The sequence below is a fragment of the Mytilus galloprovincialis genome, chromosome 7, assembly GCF_965363235.1.
Source record: "Mytilus galloprovincialis chromosome 7, xbMytGall1.hap1.1, whole genome shotgun sequence".
In the NCBI taxonomy this organism is placed as follows: Eukaryota; Metazoa; Mollusca; class Bivalvia; order Mytilida; family Mytilidae; genus Mytilus; species Mytilus galloprovincialis.
In genome coordinates, this window is record NC_134844.1 from 71,279,912 (window position 1) to 71,300,169 (window position 20,258).

General features: G+C 30.8%; 2 long non-coding RNA genes across 3 annotated transcripts; one reads left to right on the forward strand and one right to left on the reverse strand.

The window, feature by feature from the left end:
* Positions 1 to 6,717: 6,717 nt before the first annotated feature.
* Positions 6,718 to 11,856, reverse strand: LOC143083596 (uncharacterized). Of its 2 annotated transcripts, XR_012980798.1 has the most exons (3): positions 11,839 to 11,856; positions 8,889 to 8,982; positions 6,718 to 7,328 (listed from the first exon to the last, which is right to left on the reverse strand). It is a non-coding gene; the product is annotated as an uncharacterized LOC143083596 (long non-coding RNA). The 2 variants fall into 2 exon arrangements; XR_012980797.1 differs by lacking the exon at positions 11,839 to 11,856 and having other exon boundaries at positions 8,889 to 10,586.
* Positions 11,857 to 16,067: 4,211 nt separating this feature from the next.
* On the forward strand, positions 16,068 to 19,756 carry LOC143083597 (uncharacterized). Its single transcript, XR_012980799.1, has 3 exons — positions 16,068 to 16,247; positions 18,282 to 18,369; positions 18,994 to 19,756. It is a non-coding gene; the product is annotated as an uncharacterized LOC143083597 (long non-coding RNA).
* Positions 19,757 to 20,258: the final 502 nt, after the last annotated feature.

Here is a 20,258-nt window from a genome sequence, read left to right on the forward strand (position 1 = left end):
ATAGTGGTTCACCATAAACTGACCTAATCACAAATTAAACAAATAAATGAAAACTTAAGCAAAAATTTCAAAGTCAATAGACCATGGGCCAAATAATCTCCATGGAAATGAGACATGCCAATGCTTATACAACTGCATACCAAATATCTATGATTTAACACTAGTGGTTCACCATAAGCAAGACATAATCACAACTAATACATTGTTGACGCCGCCGTCGCCGGAAACAGCATACCTATGTCTCGCTTTTTGACTCCGTCAAGTGAGACAATTACAAAATCAAGAAAAATCTTTGAAGCTCTTCAACTAAATAGAAATTATTTGATGAATTGATTGAAGACACTGATGTTTTCTATACAAATATAATTTTTGCCACTCTGGTGACAGTTGGGAAAAATAAATTCCTTTTGAAATGTAATTTTACAGAATTCATTATAATTATATTAAATCATTATCTAAACAAAAATGTTTGTTCATATTCATTATTACATCAAGATCGGCATATGGAAATAGGACAATGGCTAGATGCAAAATAAAAATTTAGCTTAAAAGTAAAATATTACTCAGCGAAAAAAAAGTCATCTAAACAATTTGAAGCCTGTTTTTAGTGATTATATATATGATGATAAAAATTGACTGGTAATTATAGCTTTCAGGTTTTGGTAAACATAACTTACCATGACCTTCCATATCTGCCAACTGTCACTCTTTGCATGGGAGTTCCCCCATGGAGGCTCCCAAATGGAAATTTTGAAAGAGCAAATTTGTCCACAATTTAATACCAAACAAATAATTTTACAATGGCTATAGGGTTGTAAAAATATGAAGAAGCAAAAAAAACAACATTAAAATGTATTTGAAAGCCCCCTTGAGGGTTTTGTAGAACTATAATAGCCATCTTACCCTTAAAATTTTAATAAGAGTTCTTTCCCCTTGAATATTTGAATAAATGATTTATTGGTTATAGCTTCATAGAAGAAGTACTTCGTGTAGTCTGAGTACATGATACATTCATGGGGTCTTTTCCATATTAAACATGTCTTTAAAAGTCAACTTGAAGTAACCTTTGAAAGGATACTAGAACTATATATTTATAGACTGAGTGTCAACTAACCATTCTTTTGGCCCAAAAAGTAAATTGTGAAAACTAGATGTACTTAATTATCTCCCTTATTTCAAGAAAACAATGTTAACAATAGAACAATACTTTTATAAATGGGAACTACATGTAGTATAAGCAGTTCTGCAACAGTACTTATTATTTATAAAGTTTGATGTACATGTAAGGTAAATAAGGCATGAAAAAAGTTTCTGTGGTTTCTATTGGTGGGGTTTTATTGTACTTTATAAAGTTTAGCATTTAAATGTATTAGTATCAGATCTAGATGTGTTAGCAGTTACGGTAATTCCATTTTTTTTCAAAATTAGTATATAAAAAGTGACTCCTATATTAATCATAAGTATCTACATGTGTGTGAATGGTAAAATATGTACAATTATTGAAAATAACAAGAATGTGTCTATAGTACACAGATGCCTTATTCGCACTATCATTTTCGATGTTCAGCAGACCATCAAATTGGGTAAAAACTCTAATTTGGCATTAACAGTAGAGAGATCATATCATCAGTCAGGGACTTACTTAAATGAGTGATTTTCTAAATCACAGATTCAAGTAACATGATGTCCATAAAGGTTGGAAGTAAGATTTGTCTTTCTTTAATAATCACCTATTTAAGTAGTACAAATTAATCACTACACTAAGTGATTTAATTTTATAGTAGCTTTAAATATAGAATATTAATGATCCAGGGACTAATTATGTAGCTAAAATTATCAGAACCAACATCTGTGTTGATGGGATGACCAGGTCATGTCAGGTGATGACCTTGTACTAAATCTAGGATAATGACATAAAAATCACTTCTTTAAGTATCATTATTTTAATAACCCCCACTAATTTCAACAACCCTGAACAGTGAAATTTTGATAGCGAGCAGTAGAATTTTATTACATAATCTGTAAGATGAAACCTTGAATTTTACAGGAAAAATACTCCCATTGCTGGGAAAAATCTGTTAAAAAAGTATTAGTTCATTATGTAAAGCCATTATTATAGCATTTTTTCAACTAAAATAGAAGTTGTAGCTAAATGATTGCATCAAAGGCATAAACCTTGCTACTTTAAAAAAGCAAAAAGTTCATTTTTTTCAATTTTACCGATGAAAAGATATTATCTAAACCTACATGTATGTGTTTAAAATTTTGGTAAAACTACAAAATCACAATTTGTGACAAAATTTCAAATTTGCTACTTAAATGAGTGATTTAAAAATCACTTATTTCAATAAGTCCCCTGACTGATCATAGGTAACGTGTACAAAGTTTTAAGTTGATTGGACTTCAACTTCATCAAAAACTACCTCTACCAAAAACTTTAACCAAAAACTTTAGCCTGAAGAGGGACAGACGGACGACAAATAAAAGAACAAACAAACAAATGGACAGACGAATGGGCGCACAGACTAGAAAACATAATGCCCATAAATGAGGCATGGAAATTGTATCGCAAGAGAAAATATCATGTTACTGCGAGCAATTAATCCTATTTCTGTGTTTGTCTTATTTATAACCATGCAGTAGACAACTTTCGAGTTCGTTGCAAATCCGTCAATGGTTTTAATGAACATCAATCGTGCGTTTAGGGGTGTTGTCACTTCCATTCCTTTGTTGAGCGATAGGTTAGAAAAGGATAATGCTATATTACAGGAATTATTCAGCAAATTAAATTCTTATAATTGTTCTTTAGCACTGCTATCATAAGGGAATTGTGATTAGGTACCTATGGAACAAATATTATTTCTAGTTGATCCTGCACAATGACAATCACTAAGACGCTTGATGAACATAAATAATGCAGGGATACAGGCGTTCCCCTCTATGTGGTAAATGTCATCATAAAGGCGCACATAATTGACGAGTTTTTTCCTTGACGGCCAAACTCGATAGTGGTCTATTGAATTAAGAATTAAAATATTCTTAATTTGGACAAGCAAGGGGAGTGATAATTCTAAAAACAAACAACATGATATACTAAAAGACTACAATGCATGTATCAGTACATAACGAATACCTTTTGAGTCTCATTCTTCTTACCGTTCTTGATAAATATTTGGATATTTCCTTGATCTTCCTGCTCTGTAAAATAGTATAAAATATTACATAAATATTAACCATGTTAACTGTTATAACTTGATATTTTGGTTGCATTTTAGATGCACCTTCATTTCTTATAACATAATTATATATATTTGGACTTTGCCAAAAATCAGGAACTCAAGGTTTATTAGATATGTTAGAAATTCCTTTTTTTCACAACATTGATCAGTCATTGTCTGTAATTATTTTGCAATACATTGAATGTACCATTGTTCGACTTGGATTTACTTGAATTCTGTGATTTCACAAGTATTCAAACAAGTTACTTCATGTACAATGTACTTCATCAGAAATTCTCCCCAATGTTAGAATATTCTTGAGTTCTGTGTTATTCAATCTAGGTACTGAATGAGAAATATCCAAGCAGAATTATAATAATCTGGAATTCTGTAGTATATGTTTCAGGAAAATTTAAATTATGAATATTGCTTTAAAATTTATTCATGATATTCATTTTTATATAAAATCATGAAAATATACTTAGACATGCAAAATATATATATTCAATGTTGTAAAATGGTAGTGTACATATGTATACATGTACATTATGTAAGTCAAAAATAATTTCAATATTTTCTCAGCAACACAAATCATGCAAAATTCCAAGATATATAGCATGTATAGTGTATAGTAGTTTTACAAGTTCTTGTTTACCTAAAATTTTTCAATTCATACTTTTAACATGTTTACATATATGTACACTGTAGCTCTTATTGTAAAAATGAATACAGTCAAAAAACTGCAAAAAAGCAGATGTTTTAGGGCCAGTAACTCCAAAACAGGTTGACAGATTCTTTTCCAATTCTCAGATTACAAATGTAGAGATATGTACATGATGAAACACTGTGCGGGACAAATTTGCCATTCCGGTATCGGCAAATCTGACTTTGTCGGTTTACAAGATATCCAAAAAAAAATTTGCCCAGTGATAGATTATTGAAAAATTAAAAAAATGCCATATGTCCCAACTTGTCACTGTTGTCACTCTTGTCACTGCAGCTGATTAAAAGTACATTTCCCATGGGAAATTTGATAATTCCCATGGGAATATTAGAATTTCCCATGGGAACATTGAAAGTTCCCATGGGAAAAATTACTTTTCCCATGGGAAGTTTAGAGTTCCCATAGGAACTTTAAAGTTCCCATGAGAACATAAGTAAATTGTTTGTTCCCATGGGAAGTTCTAAATTTCCCAAGGGAATTTTTCTTCCCAAGGGAACTCCTTTTCTTCCCATGGGAAAATACTTTTCCCATGGGAACAATATTTTTTCCCATGGGAACAATAATTTTTCCCATGGGAACAATAATTTTTCCCTTGGGAACAATATGTTTTCCCATGGGAACAATAATTGTTCACATGGGAAGTGATATAACTAAAAAGAAAACATAAAAAATCCTATCATTGCATGAATGAAGCAATGAAAGTAAATCACTATGTGTCAAAAATTTAACTACTATAAATTCAGAAATTATTGCTGTTTTTATTATTGTGAAAATAGTGACAGGGTTATAATCACAATAATATACACTTGCATATTGAAATTTTTTATGAACTAAACAGGATTATTCTAAATTTTGCACACAAAAAAATGATGAAATTGAGAAAAATCGCACTTACAATTGCTAGCAATAATTTCTGAATTTTCAGTATATAGTTTTGCATATATAGCTTTCACACCATTGCACACAGTGTCTTATGTTTATCCATTTGAATGTTTTTGTATTTTTTTCATGCAGACATTTAAATGTTGATAGGTCTTGCTCATTGTTGACGGCTGTTCAGTTACTGGCTGAAAATACCTTTATCTCTGGTTTTTAGTTGTCTCATTGGCAATCACATACCATATCCTTACTTAATTTCAACACTTCTTAATTTAAGTTATGTACATTTGAGAATATCATTTTCAAAAAGACAAAACATTTCAATCGGTATAACAAATAAGGCACTTGTGTTTTAATATTTCATCTTTCACTGAGATAACACCATCAAGTAAAATGTGTGAAACAAAAACAGAAAGTTAAACAAACAGCAATAAAATAACTTAAGCAAGTGTCAATAAACCTGCACAAATAACATGAATAATATATCTAAGGTCATAAGCAAGTGACAATAAACATACAGCAATATAAATATATCTAAGGTCATAAGCATAAACATGCAGCAATATTATTCATTGTATATCTAAGGTCATAAGCAAAAGACAATCAACATACAGCAATAGTATATCTAAGGTCATAAGCATAAACATGCAGCAATAATATATCTAAGGTCATAAGCATAAACATGCAGCAATATTATACATTGTATATCTAAGGTCATAAGCAAAAGACAATCAACATACAGCAATAGTATATCTAAGTTCATAAGCATAAACATGCAGCAATAATATATCTAAGGTCATAAGCATAAACATGCAGCAATATTATTCATTGTATATCTAAGGTCATAAGCAAAAGACAATCAACATACAGCAATAGTATATCTAAGTTCATAAGCATAAACATGCAGCAATAATATATCTAAGGTCATAAGCATAAACATGCAGCAATATTATACATTGTATATCTAAGGTCATAAGCAAAAGACAATCAACATACAGCAATAGTATATCTAAGGTCATAAGCATAAACATGCAGCAATAATATATCTAAGGTCATAAGCATAAACATGCAGCAATATTATACATTGTATATCTAAGGTCATAAGCAAAAGACAATCAACATACAGCAATAGTATATCTAAGGTCATAAGCATAAACATGCAGCAATAATATATCTAAGGTCATAAGCAAGTGACAATCAACATACAGCAATAATATATCTAAGGTCATAAGCATTTAAAAAAAACATGCAGCAATAATATATCTATCTAAGGTCATAAGCAAGTGACAATCAACATACAGCAATAATGTATCTAAGGTCAAAAGTATAAACATGCAGCAATAATATATCTAATTTCATAAGCATAAACATACAGCAATAATATCTAAGGTCATAAGCATAAACATACAGCATTAATAATATATCTAAGGTCATAAGCAAGAGAAAATAAACAGGTCTTGTATAAGAATATTAACAGTATCCAGGACAAGTTTGCAATTCCGCTGAGTCCAAAAGTTGTCACCTTAATTTTTGGAGTTTAAGTCAAAATGAAGTTGATAACTTGATTGGTATTGGTTCTCTGATATTTGTCCTAAAAATGTTTGGCTCTAGCACCACTGTTGAAAAAGTTATGCCCCTTTTTTCAACAATTTCCTCAGAGGAAAAAGAGTTTTCCTCAAGGGAAAAAGATTTCCCTTAGGGAATTTGCTGCATAATTATTTCCTTTGAGGAAATTCTTTTTCTTTTGAGGAAATTTGCCGCTTCAAATTTTCCTTTGAAGAAATTTCCTCTAAGGAAATCATTGTTCTTCAAATTTCCTCTAAGGAAATTTCTGAACATCAAATTTCCCTTAAGGAAATGTTTTTCCTCTATAAAAATTTCATAACAGTACAAACATTGACAAACAGTATAAATATATTTTCTCCTAGACTGAATTATTGATCATGTTGATACAAAAGATTATATAAAATAAACACTTTTCATGTCAAATTAACTTGTCTTCTGTTTCAGCTGCTGTGTATAATTATTCTACCCCCTACATAACAGTTCAGTGCATAAATAATTCCATCCACAAGACATCTTCCTTCAATTGGTTGAATAAATTTTGGCAACTTGTTCTTCAAACATCTTCTGTATATTTGATATGATGGAGAGCCATGTACATAATATTACGTACATGAATGGATAACGCATGTGTTTATTTCGACAACAAACATGACAAAGATACTATTTTTTTTCTTAATTTCTCCATAATCCATCAGTGAATATGTAGGTTGTTACATTTTACACCATTGTGTTCTTGTGCATCTTTGATAGTACTCCATTTTGTTTATAGCAATTTTGTAGAATTTTTTCTATTTCTTTTTCCAGAAAAACACACAATTGAGTTCATTTCACATTAATTAATCCAATTAGCACATTATGTAGAAAAGTATTAACAAATAAGTTTCCTCTTCAGTATAGACTTGCAGGACCTGACGATGATCATAAAAACCAAGATATCTGACCTATAAATACACAAAATAAAAAAAAAGTTATAAACATGATAAATGGAGAAAAAAACAGCAATATAAAAAAGCTTATTTTATCATGTTTATCATGTTTTAATTAAAGTCATAAGAAACCTCAAATAAAAAAAAAATATGTATTATAATTATGTTTTTTATAACTAAATGGATAGTTTTCATTATGCAACTTAAGTACATATACTTTTTTCTGAGGAAAATTCTTTAATTTGTCCACATTTAGAAGAAGTTTACTTATTTTTAATTGCTTGCTTCCAGGAAGCAATTCACCGATACATATTTTCCATATACATAGTGACCCGAGCGTAACCCTCCTTGTAAAAATCTGGTGACCACAATATGCATGGATCTGTCATTGAAATAAACAAATAGCTGATTATACATGTTAAACACGTGCTCAATACCCATGCTTTTTGTAATTTGTTTACTATAAGGTGACAATCGGTAAAACTCAGCTTCAAAACACATCATTTAATGAGTAGCATTATTTGTTAAATCATAACAAACAGAGAGAAAACAAAATTGACGATTTATATGATATACTTGTGAAAATAATGATAAAATCGTGCACAGAAGACTAAGTTTATGATGTATACATGCATTGGTTCAAAAGTTGGACAAACTTTATTTTTCATCACTCACTCGTTTCATATGACTTTAACATTTGAGAAACTTTCATTTGATATTCTTACTTATGCTTTATATGACAGGGGCGGATCCAGCCATTTCAAAAAGGGGGGGTTCCCAACCCAGAGTAAAGGGGGGGGTTCCAGCTATATGCTCCCATTCAAATGCATTGATCGGCCAAAAAAAAGGGGGGTTCCAACCCCCGGAACCCCCCCTCTGGATCCGCGCCTGTATGAGTTCTCTAATTTCAGTGCTTTGTGTCCAAGATTTAATATTCGTTGTTTAGTGCCTTGCAGTGATATTTAAAGTTTAGCCACTTGCAAAAGTTGTTATAGAATGTTCATATGTTGTGTTATTTGAACAAATGTCCTATATTATGGTCAGGTAAGAGGTTGAGTACTCACAGACATGATATTTTTTTATTAATTGTTATTGTTTTTGAACATGTTGAACTAAATTGGATTGTTTAAATCTTTTCATGTTGGGATCTTTATTGGCTGACCTATAAAGGAAGTGTTGTCTCATTATTCATGTTATTGAAGGCCAGCCCATCATTGGCCTTTAATTTCTTGCATCCACTTCTTTGAACTCTGTTGGATAAGTCACTCATTTACCATACCACATCTTCTTATTTTTATAAGAGTCATCATTCAAAGGCAATTACTTTTATCATGTTTATTACTGTAATTTAGAAATTATCCAGAGGTTTTTAGTAATGCGATTAATGTGACTGGGTGAGTATCGCAAAAATAAGAAATCATATTTTGATAACAGAAACATATATATATTATGTATATATAATTGATGCAGATTTTTTTTGTAATCACAATAAGTTGTCCATTCCCTGAAAAATCACAATAATAAATGCAAGCAATAATTTCTGAATTTACAGTATATATATAGAAGTGGTCTTACCATTTAGGCCTTGTTGTATTCTGTTTATCTTGTTTTGTCGCTCATTTCTATTGAAACTGTTTATATTTTTCATTATTTTTCTATATTTCTTGTCCTATAAAACATAAAAAGGGTAAAAACTATTATTAAACATCAGTATTTTCTTTATATACAATAATATTTAATAAGAATGGAATATTTGTGCTATTTCATTTCACAAACTTTTTGTCAGTCATGACTTTCAAAGACTTTCACCCTGGTCAATAGTTTAAAAAACAAACATTCCCATACTTTTTCTTGGTGTTCGTACTAATTTTTCATTGGACAACAAAAACATGATTCAACTATTCTTCTATGGTTTGTTTTGCTTGACTACGTTAAACTCTGAAATATTGTTTACAGTATAATCTGTATGTGTCTCACTCGTCAAAATTTCAAATTAATATATAAATAACCAATACGAATGCTATGCATGGCTCAGCTTGATACAAACGTACACTTTAAACCCTGAACAGTTGGAGCAAGTATGGACACAACATTCAATTCAAACTTTTCTACATTGGTTAGAGGTATAGGGGGAGGTTGAGATCTCACAAACATGTTTAACCCCGCCGCATTTTGCGCCTGTCCCAAGTCAGGAGCCTCTGGCCTTTGATAGTCTTGTTTTATTTTAATTTTAGTTTCTTGTGTACACTTTGGAAATTAGTATGGCGTTCATTATCACTGAACTAGTATATATTTGTTTAGGGGCCAGCTGAAGGACGCTTCCGGGTGCAGGAATTTCTCGCTACATTGAAGACCTGTTGGTGACCTTCTGCTGTTGTTTTTTTATTTGGTCGGGTTGTTGTCTCTTAGACAAATTCCCCATTTCCATTCTCAATTTTATGGATACAACTCTGAATTGTAAATTTGGATTGTGATTCAATAGTTGATGCAGCATAGGTTTCTGACATGGAATAAATGTGGTCCAAGTACTTAAAAATTTTAAATTGACAATTAACCTCTAAAATGGTCCAATATTCAAAATCTTAATACATGGTTAGATGCAGCATATCAACATGATCAAAGAACCCAAATAATTCATTATTTGATGAAATCAAATAAAATTCATTTTTGGACCCTTTAGATCTCAATGTGGACCAATTTGATAACGGGCCAAAATATCAAAAATCTAAATGAATGGTTAGATTCAGCATATCAAAGAACCCCATATATTCATTTTTTTTTTAAATCAAACAAAGTAAAATATTGGACCCCAATTTGGACCAACTTGAAATTTGGGCCCATACTAAAAAGCTAAGTAAATATTCAGATTCAGCATATTAACATGATTAAAGAACACCAAGAATTTAAATATTATTAAAATCAAAATAAGTTTAATTTTGGACCCTTTGAACCTTAAGATAGACCAATTTAAACAGGACCAAAAAACTAGGAATCTAAATACACAGTTAGATTTGGAATATATATATATATATATCAAAGAACCCCAATAATTCAATTTTCTATAAAATCAAACAAAAGTTTAATATTGGCCCCTTTTGGCCCCTAATTCATGTAATTCCTAAACTCTGGACAAAAACTCTGGTCACAAACCCTGTGTTTGAGTTTCATAGATTTCTGTTAACTTATACTAAAAGTAATTATGGGAAAACCAAGTGTCTTCGGACTACGACGACTACAGGATAAATAGAGAATGGGAATGGGGAATGTGTTGAAGACCCCCCTTTTTTGGACTATCAATGCATTTGAATGGGGACATGTAATTATCCCCCCCCCCCTTTTTGTCCTGGGTTAGGAAACCCCTTTTTAAAATGACTGGATCCGCCCCTGAAGGGTCTATAATTAAGTTTGACAACTTCAGACATACTACTTTCATGACTTTACCAAAAAAAATTAACACATTTCATCCAATTTAATTTCATCCTTTACTTGCTATTTCATCCATAATATTTTAAAGAAAGAAATTTGGAAGGAGTATGATTTTAATTTGCAAGTTATACACTATCCAAACTAGAGACCTAATAGAGTAGATATATACTTGACTATAAATTTAAATCAAACTTGGGGTGACTGGGGACAAAGATTTAAGGGAATAGATGACAGTTTACCTACAATGATCTAGCTTCATGGCAATGGCATACATTACAGACTACATCATGTACATGGTCATTCTTAATTGTGTTTAAACTTTGGGAGTTCATTTTTTTAATGTTTAAAGCTAACAATTTCAACTACATACATTTATCAAGATTTGATTCTACATTTATATATAATTGTGTATGTCACATGTATGTACATGATGTCTTTTAATGTAAAGCATCTGAAAACTCATTAGCCGTTTCATATTTATTTCAGTTCTTCAAAAGGCAAACTTATATGAGCCTATGCCTGAAAACAGAGATTTCTTATTAAGGAGAAAGCCCCGCCCCCCTTTTTGGTGTGAAATATTTTGTTGATTATATAGGGAATCATTGAAGCATGACTGGAGCAAGCATCCCCCTCTGCCCCCCCCCCCCCCCAAATTTTTATTTTTAAACTATGAACTCATTTGAATTAAATATAATATGAATAAAGAAATTATAAATGAATTTAAAATATTTTTTTATTTTATTTTAAAAATATTAAAAAGTGTGCTTGTCACAATATTGAAAATAATTTTTAGTACAAACAATGTATATAATGTCTAAATATTAGCAATATTTTGCTAATTAGATAAAATATCTGTAATAGTGTGCATTGCCCCTGGACATTTTAAGTGCATTACACTTAATTACCACTACATTTTTAATTACCCCATCCCTGCTCAGGTCATTGGTGAAGAGTTGTCACACAAAATAAATGATATCAAATGTTCATATGTATATGTTTTAGCTCGTGTAGGTGTTAGGAGGCAACCATTTGATTTGTAGGGCGAAAAGGGTGAATAATCTTGCCTTGTAAAACTTGTGCTATAAATAAAAATTAATACATTTCCATTTAAAAATCCATCAGCCCAATCTCATCCAGTGAAATAGATTATTATCAGTTTTCGAAATTATATGGAAGTACTTAGTAGTCCAGACGCATTGCAAGGCATTTTTTCTAAGGAGACGTGTAGACTCCTTTAATTGGGGGAATGGAACCAATAAATTGATAGGATCCGATATGATCTTCCCAGTACGGAGCACCTATTTTTTAGGTAATTATTATTAGTGTCGGTGATCATGGTGATCTCACAAGTAAATCAGAGAAAATATTGCATGCAAATTAATAAGCAGAGAAGAGACAATTATCAACTTGTGTATTATTCATTTTCTCGCAGTTATTTACGGTAAATTAATCAATGTATATATATCCCAAAACAGGTGTTCGGTTCTAGTACTATACAATTTAGTAAAACTGCTATATAAAATAAATTTAAAAATTATAAATACAGTTTTCAATTCTTTCCCGGCATAGATAAAAAAAATATGAAAATAAATAATCTTTTGAGAAATAATACGATATGGTTTAATTATTTCACTTCATTATAATGATAAATCCTTTAGATCTGAAATGTTCAATTAAACATATTAAAACGAATTTATCATTTTGATCAGAGACATATAATTGTATAATTGTATTATATGTCTCTGTTTTGATCTACCGATAAACTTTAAATTGAAGTGACATGGTCAGCTAAGTAACCTAATTAGTTGCATGGCTGATTACCATCTTACAGGTGACCCAGTAATTTTCCATATGACACTAGCGTGTACCCTCGGGGTGTGTATAACTTATTTTTTGGGGAACATCCTGTCCACGTGTAATACTTAGCATATATTCCAACATTTGACATTAAACAAATTTTCTTTGTAGCATCGGAGGCAATTTCATGTTCAACCACACAGAAAATTTCACAAAAAAAATATGATAAAATCATAAGAAAAAGAATAAGAAATACTAACAAATAAATTTGGCATTAATAAAACGGGGATTCGTGTATTCAAGAGCTTATTTTCAGTGGACAACAACAAATGGAAGTTTTTAACGACCTTGACTGGCTATAATATATATATAGCACTTGCACGGTCGTTCCAGTGGACATATTTCATACCAGATTACTTATTCTTTTTATATATATGACAATTATTGTTCAATCTGATACACGTACCTATAATGTACAGTATTTTGAACAGCTTCAAATATATGGGGTCCGTAGTAATACCGCAAAGGACCTCCCTTAGTGCACTAAGAACAAAATTGTACACTAAGGACATGATGGAATGATACAACTGTTACAAAGGACATGGCATATAAAAATAGACTTTTTAAAAATTCATAATTTTAAATTTTACAATTATACCTTTTTTAATTAGAAAGTTATCTAATGTGTATTCGACACGTGCCTCAAAAAAGAGATTGTCACCTTTTAAAATAGTGTAATAGGTAAAAATTCACATTCGCTCAACCTTGACCCGTTCATACTCTGCTAGTATACTGTTTAAACATGTATATATGGTATTTCAAATTGTTCTCTATTTTTTCCCATTTGTTTGTTTCTGCCGTATTTATTCTGTCTGTTATAATTTTTACTTCTAAAGTAATAAAGTATTTTTAACTCTTTTCAGTTTGGGAATTTTTAATCCTTTTAATTTTAAAAAGACAAATAATTGTGAACACTTCACGGAAAAGTGAGGATTTATATTTGGTTGCTACAACGTCCAGTTGCCAATACTTCATTCATTTTTCTGATGTCAGAGACCATGCCCCACAGCAAGGTTTTATAAGGATAGAACATAGGCAAATGCAAATAGATTCTATTTACTATATCTTTGCTGCTTTGGTCTCTGCATGTATAATGATTCATGATGTTTTATGGGATACTTAACTTCTGTTCTACAAATTTTATATTAAAATATATTCTGACTTTTCATTTTTAATGAGATTTTAGTTTCTGTTAATAAGAGGCAGTACAAAAAACATGTTTTGATCGTAATTAAGGTGAACCCAGCCCCCCCCCCCCCCCTGTCAACGTGACACCCAACCACACCGCTTGAAAATCTTAAAATATTTTTTAATGTTGTCTTTACTATATATTGAATAGGGTGACACGTTGTCGCTACATAATGACCAGATAAAATGGATCTTGTTTATACAAAAAATATTTCAAGATTGTGGTTTCTCAAACATATGGGAGTCACAAAATTTTGTTAATAAAGAATGGTTAAAAACTGTCATAAAGCAGAGATTGCTATATCAATATATTCAGAACTGGAATTCCCTCATTCAAAATTCGTCAAAAGGTATAAACTACAAAATGTTTAAGAAAAACTTGGAATTGAAGAATATTTTAATATTTTGGACTTTAAAGACGCTATTGTTTTTTGTCGATTTCAAACGACTTATACTAAGTTGCCGATTTAAACAGGAAGATGGCAAAACGTAATCAGAGAAAACCGCTTTTGCAGTCTATGTAACAATCGACAAATAGGTGACGAATATCATTTTATATTTGAATGCAAATTTTTCAATCAAAAACGAAAAGAGTTTTTAACTGCATATTTTACAAAACGGCAAAATACAGTTAAATTCTCTGAACTTATGTCAAGTACAAGAAAACCAGTTCTGAAGAAGCTTTGTTTTTTTTATAGAAAATATAAATACTTGTGTTTGTCGGCCCGTGATGTACTCCTGGCTTGTAACTTTTATAACCTCTCTCGCTTGTTTTGTACATATTGTAAATATTTATTGTTGTATTTGTTATCTCTGTACCGATGTAATGCATTTGCTTTATGAGAATAAAGATATATATAGAAACTTCTTTAAATATACACAAGTCATAATTACATTGGCCAGAGGGTAACTTGATAATTAGAGGATCAAAGGATTTAATTAAGACAATCCAAGACTGCTACCTCTATATTTTATTATACATATCATTATTAGCCTCACTTAGGGTGATACAGCAATTGCAAAACGGGTAGATACGATCTGTAATCAAATAATTAAATTAATCAAAAGTTTATTTAGAGTAACCATATGCCGGATGAACAAAAAGTTTGCCATTTATTGAAAAACATATGGTTTTATATAACAAGAAAACTTCTCTAGTATTCTAAACATTTATCACGTACCCCCTCCCCCAAACCTCCGCTTCAAGCTCTAGATTCGCGCCTGCACATTGTGAATTATATTTCTTACATCAAGATGCTTATTACATTATAAAATAAAATGGTATTCATCTTCAATTGTTGAAATAAAGATGAATTGTTAAAAAAAAAGCATTGACATCAGTTTTAAAGTTATTGTTCATAGGAGACACTCTCACAGTTATGATTTATAGTCTCTTTTTAAAACGTAATATAATTTTACCTCTTGGAGTTTTTCTATATTACTTCTGTAATCGGATTTTGAAGAACCCCACGGACACCACATACACTCATGCATATGTCTTTCATTCAAGGTATAATGATAATATATATGTAAACTCTTGTGTTGTTAACAAGGAAACGAAATCTCAAAAGCATTTTTGTCTCAATTTGTATCTAAAAATAGGGTTCTTTAATTTTAATAAAAGCTTGCATAGCAATTTCCTTAAAAACAAAATATAACAAAGGCAAAGTTTTAAAACACAAAAATTTTTATTTTTTATTTTTCTTTCATAAACTTGAAATTTTACCACGCTTTAGCGTTACCGTTAGGTTTATTCAACAACAACCATTAATTAATCTATAAGTAACGATAAAAAGACAATTGTGTATTGGATTAGGTTGATTGAACATGATGATTAGTGAATTTGCAATAAGCCGTTGGTCACGTGCCGAGTGGCACGCGTTGATTAAAAAGTCATTTAACTTCAAAATTACAATATTTATTGATACCTACCTTTACAGATATGAGGTATTTAATCATATCCTCCTATATATCCATATTCTCTGTGATCTTAAAACATCGTTTTAGTGTCCTTATTAATGCAAAAACTTTCTTCTTAGTCAGCGCCATTAAGAATTCCTTTGCGGTATTTCTACACACCGAAATATATGGCCTTACTATTGGTAAAATACCACAGTGCTTAGTGTCACTAATAGTCAAAATTTTGTGCCGTGAAAACTGGAAATGAAGTTTAGCGGGACATAGGAAATTACAAAAATATTAGAATTGTTTACTTGCATAGTGTAAGCGGGATGCGGGAATTAAAAAAAAAATAAATAGTAACTATAAAGCGAGATCCGTGAACAGAACCCCCAAATGAGACCCCATTAGTTGTGGCTTATTTTTGGTCTTTTTAGCTAGTTTCCTTCCCCTACATTACTTGTAAGTTGATCGTTTTTGTAAAGCAGCATTCGAGGTCTGACAGTATATTACCAAGAAATGCACAAAATATTGAAAAAGAAGGTTTAGAAAATTTAAATAATGGTATGCACACACACTCCTCTGTCAGCACAGACAATTGTATTTTTGTAAACGCACCAAACTCATTTCTTCCACAGTGAGACAAGCTTTACAATGTTGATGGTGGTGAAAATCTAGTCCAAATAATTATGACGTCTTGCAAGGCTATTTTATTCCTGGAACGCTTTCCTCTGACGAAGCCGAAATGTGAAACCAAATCAACAGGAAGTCTAATACTTATACTAGAACTGAATATAAAATCGAAATGTAAATGGGGAATGTATCAAAAGACCAAAGAGCAGATAACAGCCAAAAGGCACCAATGGGTCTTCAATGCAACGAGAAAATCCCACAACCCGAGGAGGGGTTCCTAACCAAAGACAAATGGGGGGGGGGGTCCAACTACATGTCCCCATTCAATACAATACAATACAATCTGCTTTATTTGAAAAACACTCCGTCACATTGACATGTGAAACAATTAAGAGGTAAATTACCAAATACAATCACATACAACTAAAAAAATAAATAAAACAACTTAAAAATAAAATATATGGAAAATTACTTTATATTATAATATTCATGATATTTTAACATTATAATATTTTAGTTAACTTTGAAATGAATTATATATAGACACATTTTTAAGTAATAAGTTAATATTTGTCAATGACAGTTAGTCCTTTCATTTTTGCTTAATTCTGATATTTCACATAGTACTCTGGAATATGCTGATTTCTGATATTTTTTAACTAATAAAGAATTGCATTCAAATAAATAATGGAATTCATTGCCAATTGCAGTTAAACACAGATTGCATGTCCTTTTTTCTTTTGGAATGACTTATTACCATCTTCCCAGCTCTACTGGGATTTTACATTGCAGCGTCTTAGTTTTGAAATATATTTACGTTCGAATGGTGTTAATTTTAAAATTCAAATGCATTGATCGTCCAATAAAGAACAATGAAGAAAGGGAGTTCCAACATGTCCAACCCTCAGACCCTCCTGGATCCCTGCCTGTGAGGCATGCTTTAGTTTGCCATTAAACAAAAATGTATACTAGTTGAGTGATAATGGACGTCATATTAAACTCTTCGATATAAAAAAAGAAACTAAAACAAAAATCATACAAAGGTCACAAAGGCCTCCTGAAATTACAGTTATATAAATCATCTCACATCTTTGCGCATTTCTTGAAATTGGTCATATTAATAAATGCATGCAATATTTTCAGAAAATTTCAATATATAGGCTTTTTTTAAAAAGTCAATCCTGTGCATGATTTATCAATGATTATACTTGCACAATTAACGCATGTTGTTCTCAAAGAGGTGTCTATGCTATTTATGACAATTTTCATGGTTCAGTGGTTATAGTTAAGTTTTTGTGTTTTGGTCTGTTTTTCTCATACTTTATGCAATAGGTCTACTATATTTGTTGTATGAAATGATTGTAAGGTGTACATGTCTAGTGGGATGATGTCATCTGACCTTGACCTCATTTTCATGGTTCAGTGGTCAAAGTTAAGTTTTTGAGTTTTTGAGTTTTGGTCTTTATCTATTAAATACTATAAGCCATAGGTCAACTGTATTTGGTGTATAGAAATATTTTATGATCTATATGTCAGCATGGTCAGTGGCGCAGGTTTTATTTGACCTTGATCTCATTTTCACGGTTCATTGATCAGTGTTTTTGTGATTTGGTCTATTTTTCTTAAACTATAAGTAATAGGTCAACTATAATTGTTGCATTGAAGCATTGTTAGCTGTATATGTCTGCCTGGCATGGTTCATCTGACATTGACCTCATTCTCATGGTTCATTAGTCTTTATTTATTTATCTTGGTTAATGTTAAGTTTATGCGACAGTTGTGATAAAGCTTTATACTTAGGACTATCAACATATTATCAATGATTAGTAAAAGAAGGCGAGACATTTCAGCGTGTGCACTCTTCTTATTAAACACACATTAATATACATCATGTACATTAAACAGCAAAAAAAAATATTGATGCAAGATGCCATTCAATAATAACTTTTACTCTTTTATGTATAGGACAAGAACTATAGAAGATACAGAGAAATTATAAACAGCAGAAATGATAGGCAATTTAAAATTTGCAGAAGCAAACTAAACCTAAATGGTAAGGCCACTTTTTTTTTTTTTTTTTTTTGAAGTTGTTGAACTTGAAAGATGAAAATCATGATTACTTTAAAAATAAAAAGATGTGGTATATTAAATATGAAAACTATCATGGCTTTAAGAAAGCAATTGTAGGCCTGTGACGACCTTCAATAATGAGAAAATCCATACCCTATAGTCAAAGTAGGCAGCTATAAAAGACCCAAAGATGAAAAATTGAAACAATCCAACATGTCCAAACTGTAAAACTAATTGCCTAGTTTATTACAAAATAAATTACAAAAAATAAATATAACCGGTATGAAACAACAACAACAACAACCACTAAATTTTAGTGTCAGACTAAACTTACAAAAACTACAGGCTCTGAACTTTGGACAGGCACAATAGGAATATGGCAACCTATGATGTAAATCACAGACTGGACTAATGTAAATCAACTAATTTTTCGTGAATACTTTATTTTGCGTTTTATACTTTCTAGTCTACATCACAGCTAATTATTTTTCCCAAGGTTCAAGTTTACTTAATGAATTTTAATAAAGAAAGATACATATGAAAAACATTTATTGCTGTTTCTCTCTCCATTTATAACATTTTATTTGTTTATTTTGTGTATTTATAGGTGATCAGACATCTTGGTTTTCATGATCAATAGGTCATTACTGAAGAGGAAACTTAAAGTTGAAATTTATTTACAAAGTGCATAATTGGATTAATTTGAACTGGAACGTGTGCTTTCCTGCAAAAAAGAAACAGGAAATTTCATCATTATCACATGATAATGCCCATAAACAAAATGGAGTTCTATCATAGATACACAAAAACACTATTGCATAAAAGCAACAACATATTATATATATTATTCGAAAGAAAGGAGAATGCAGAACAAATACTATTTTGTTGTTGAAAAAAGGAACACCAGTTTTATCCACTCATTTACATCGCTCCCTCATATCAAATATACGGAAGAAGATCATTGAAGAACAATTTGCAAAAATGTTTTCTCTTAGAATTGAAGGAAAATGTTAAGTGAATGGAATAATGTATTCACTGAATTCTTACGTAGTGGATTGAATAACTGTACACAAGCTGAAACAGAAGACAATTTTAATTTAAAATAACACGAAAAGTGTATATTTTATTATTTAATCTGCAAATATATAAACAAATTCTTTAGAACACCACAAATGGTATGACATTCAAATTGGTTGCTTATTAATGTATTGCATTGAAACAGTTACAAAGAAAACAGAATCATTTGCTACAAATTTTTTTTATAAATCATAGTTAAATTTTATAAAAAGTATGAACAATACCTAGATCTAAACAGTCAGACTTTATCAATTTTCAATGTCATTAAAATGTTGAGTCAAACATTTATGAAAGTTTTGAATATCATTTGCATCAACTAGACAGTCTTGTAATAATTATATTCATACTGTTTGTATACATGGTATAGAGAAGAAATGTTTAACAAGAACAAATAAGGGAAATTTGATGTTCAGAAATTTCCTTAGAGGAAATTTGAAGAACAATGATTTCCTTAGTGGAAATTTGTTGTCTTGAAGGAAATCTTTTTCCCTTGAATAAACAATTTCCCTTGAGGAAAAAACAATTTCCCTTTGAGGAAAAATCTTTTTCCTTTAGGGAAATTTGATTTCCCTTGAGGAAAACAACTATTCCTCTAAGGAAATTGTTGAAAAAAGGGGCATAACTTTTTTAACAGTGGTGCTAGAGCCAAAAAATTTTAGGACAATTATCAGGGAACCAATACCAACCAAGTTATCAACTTCATTTTGACGTAACTCCAAAAATTAAGGTGAACAACTTTTGCACTCAGCGGAATTGCAAACTTGTCCCGGAGACAAATCTGCTTTTCTGAGATGT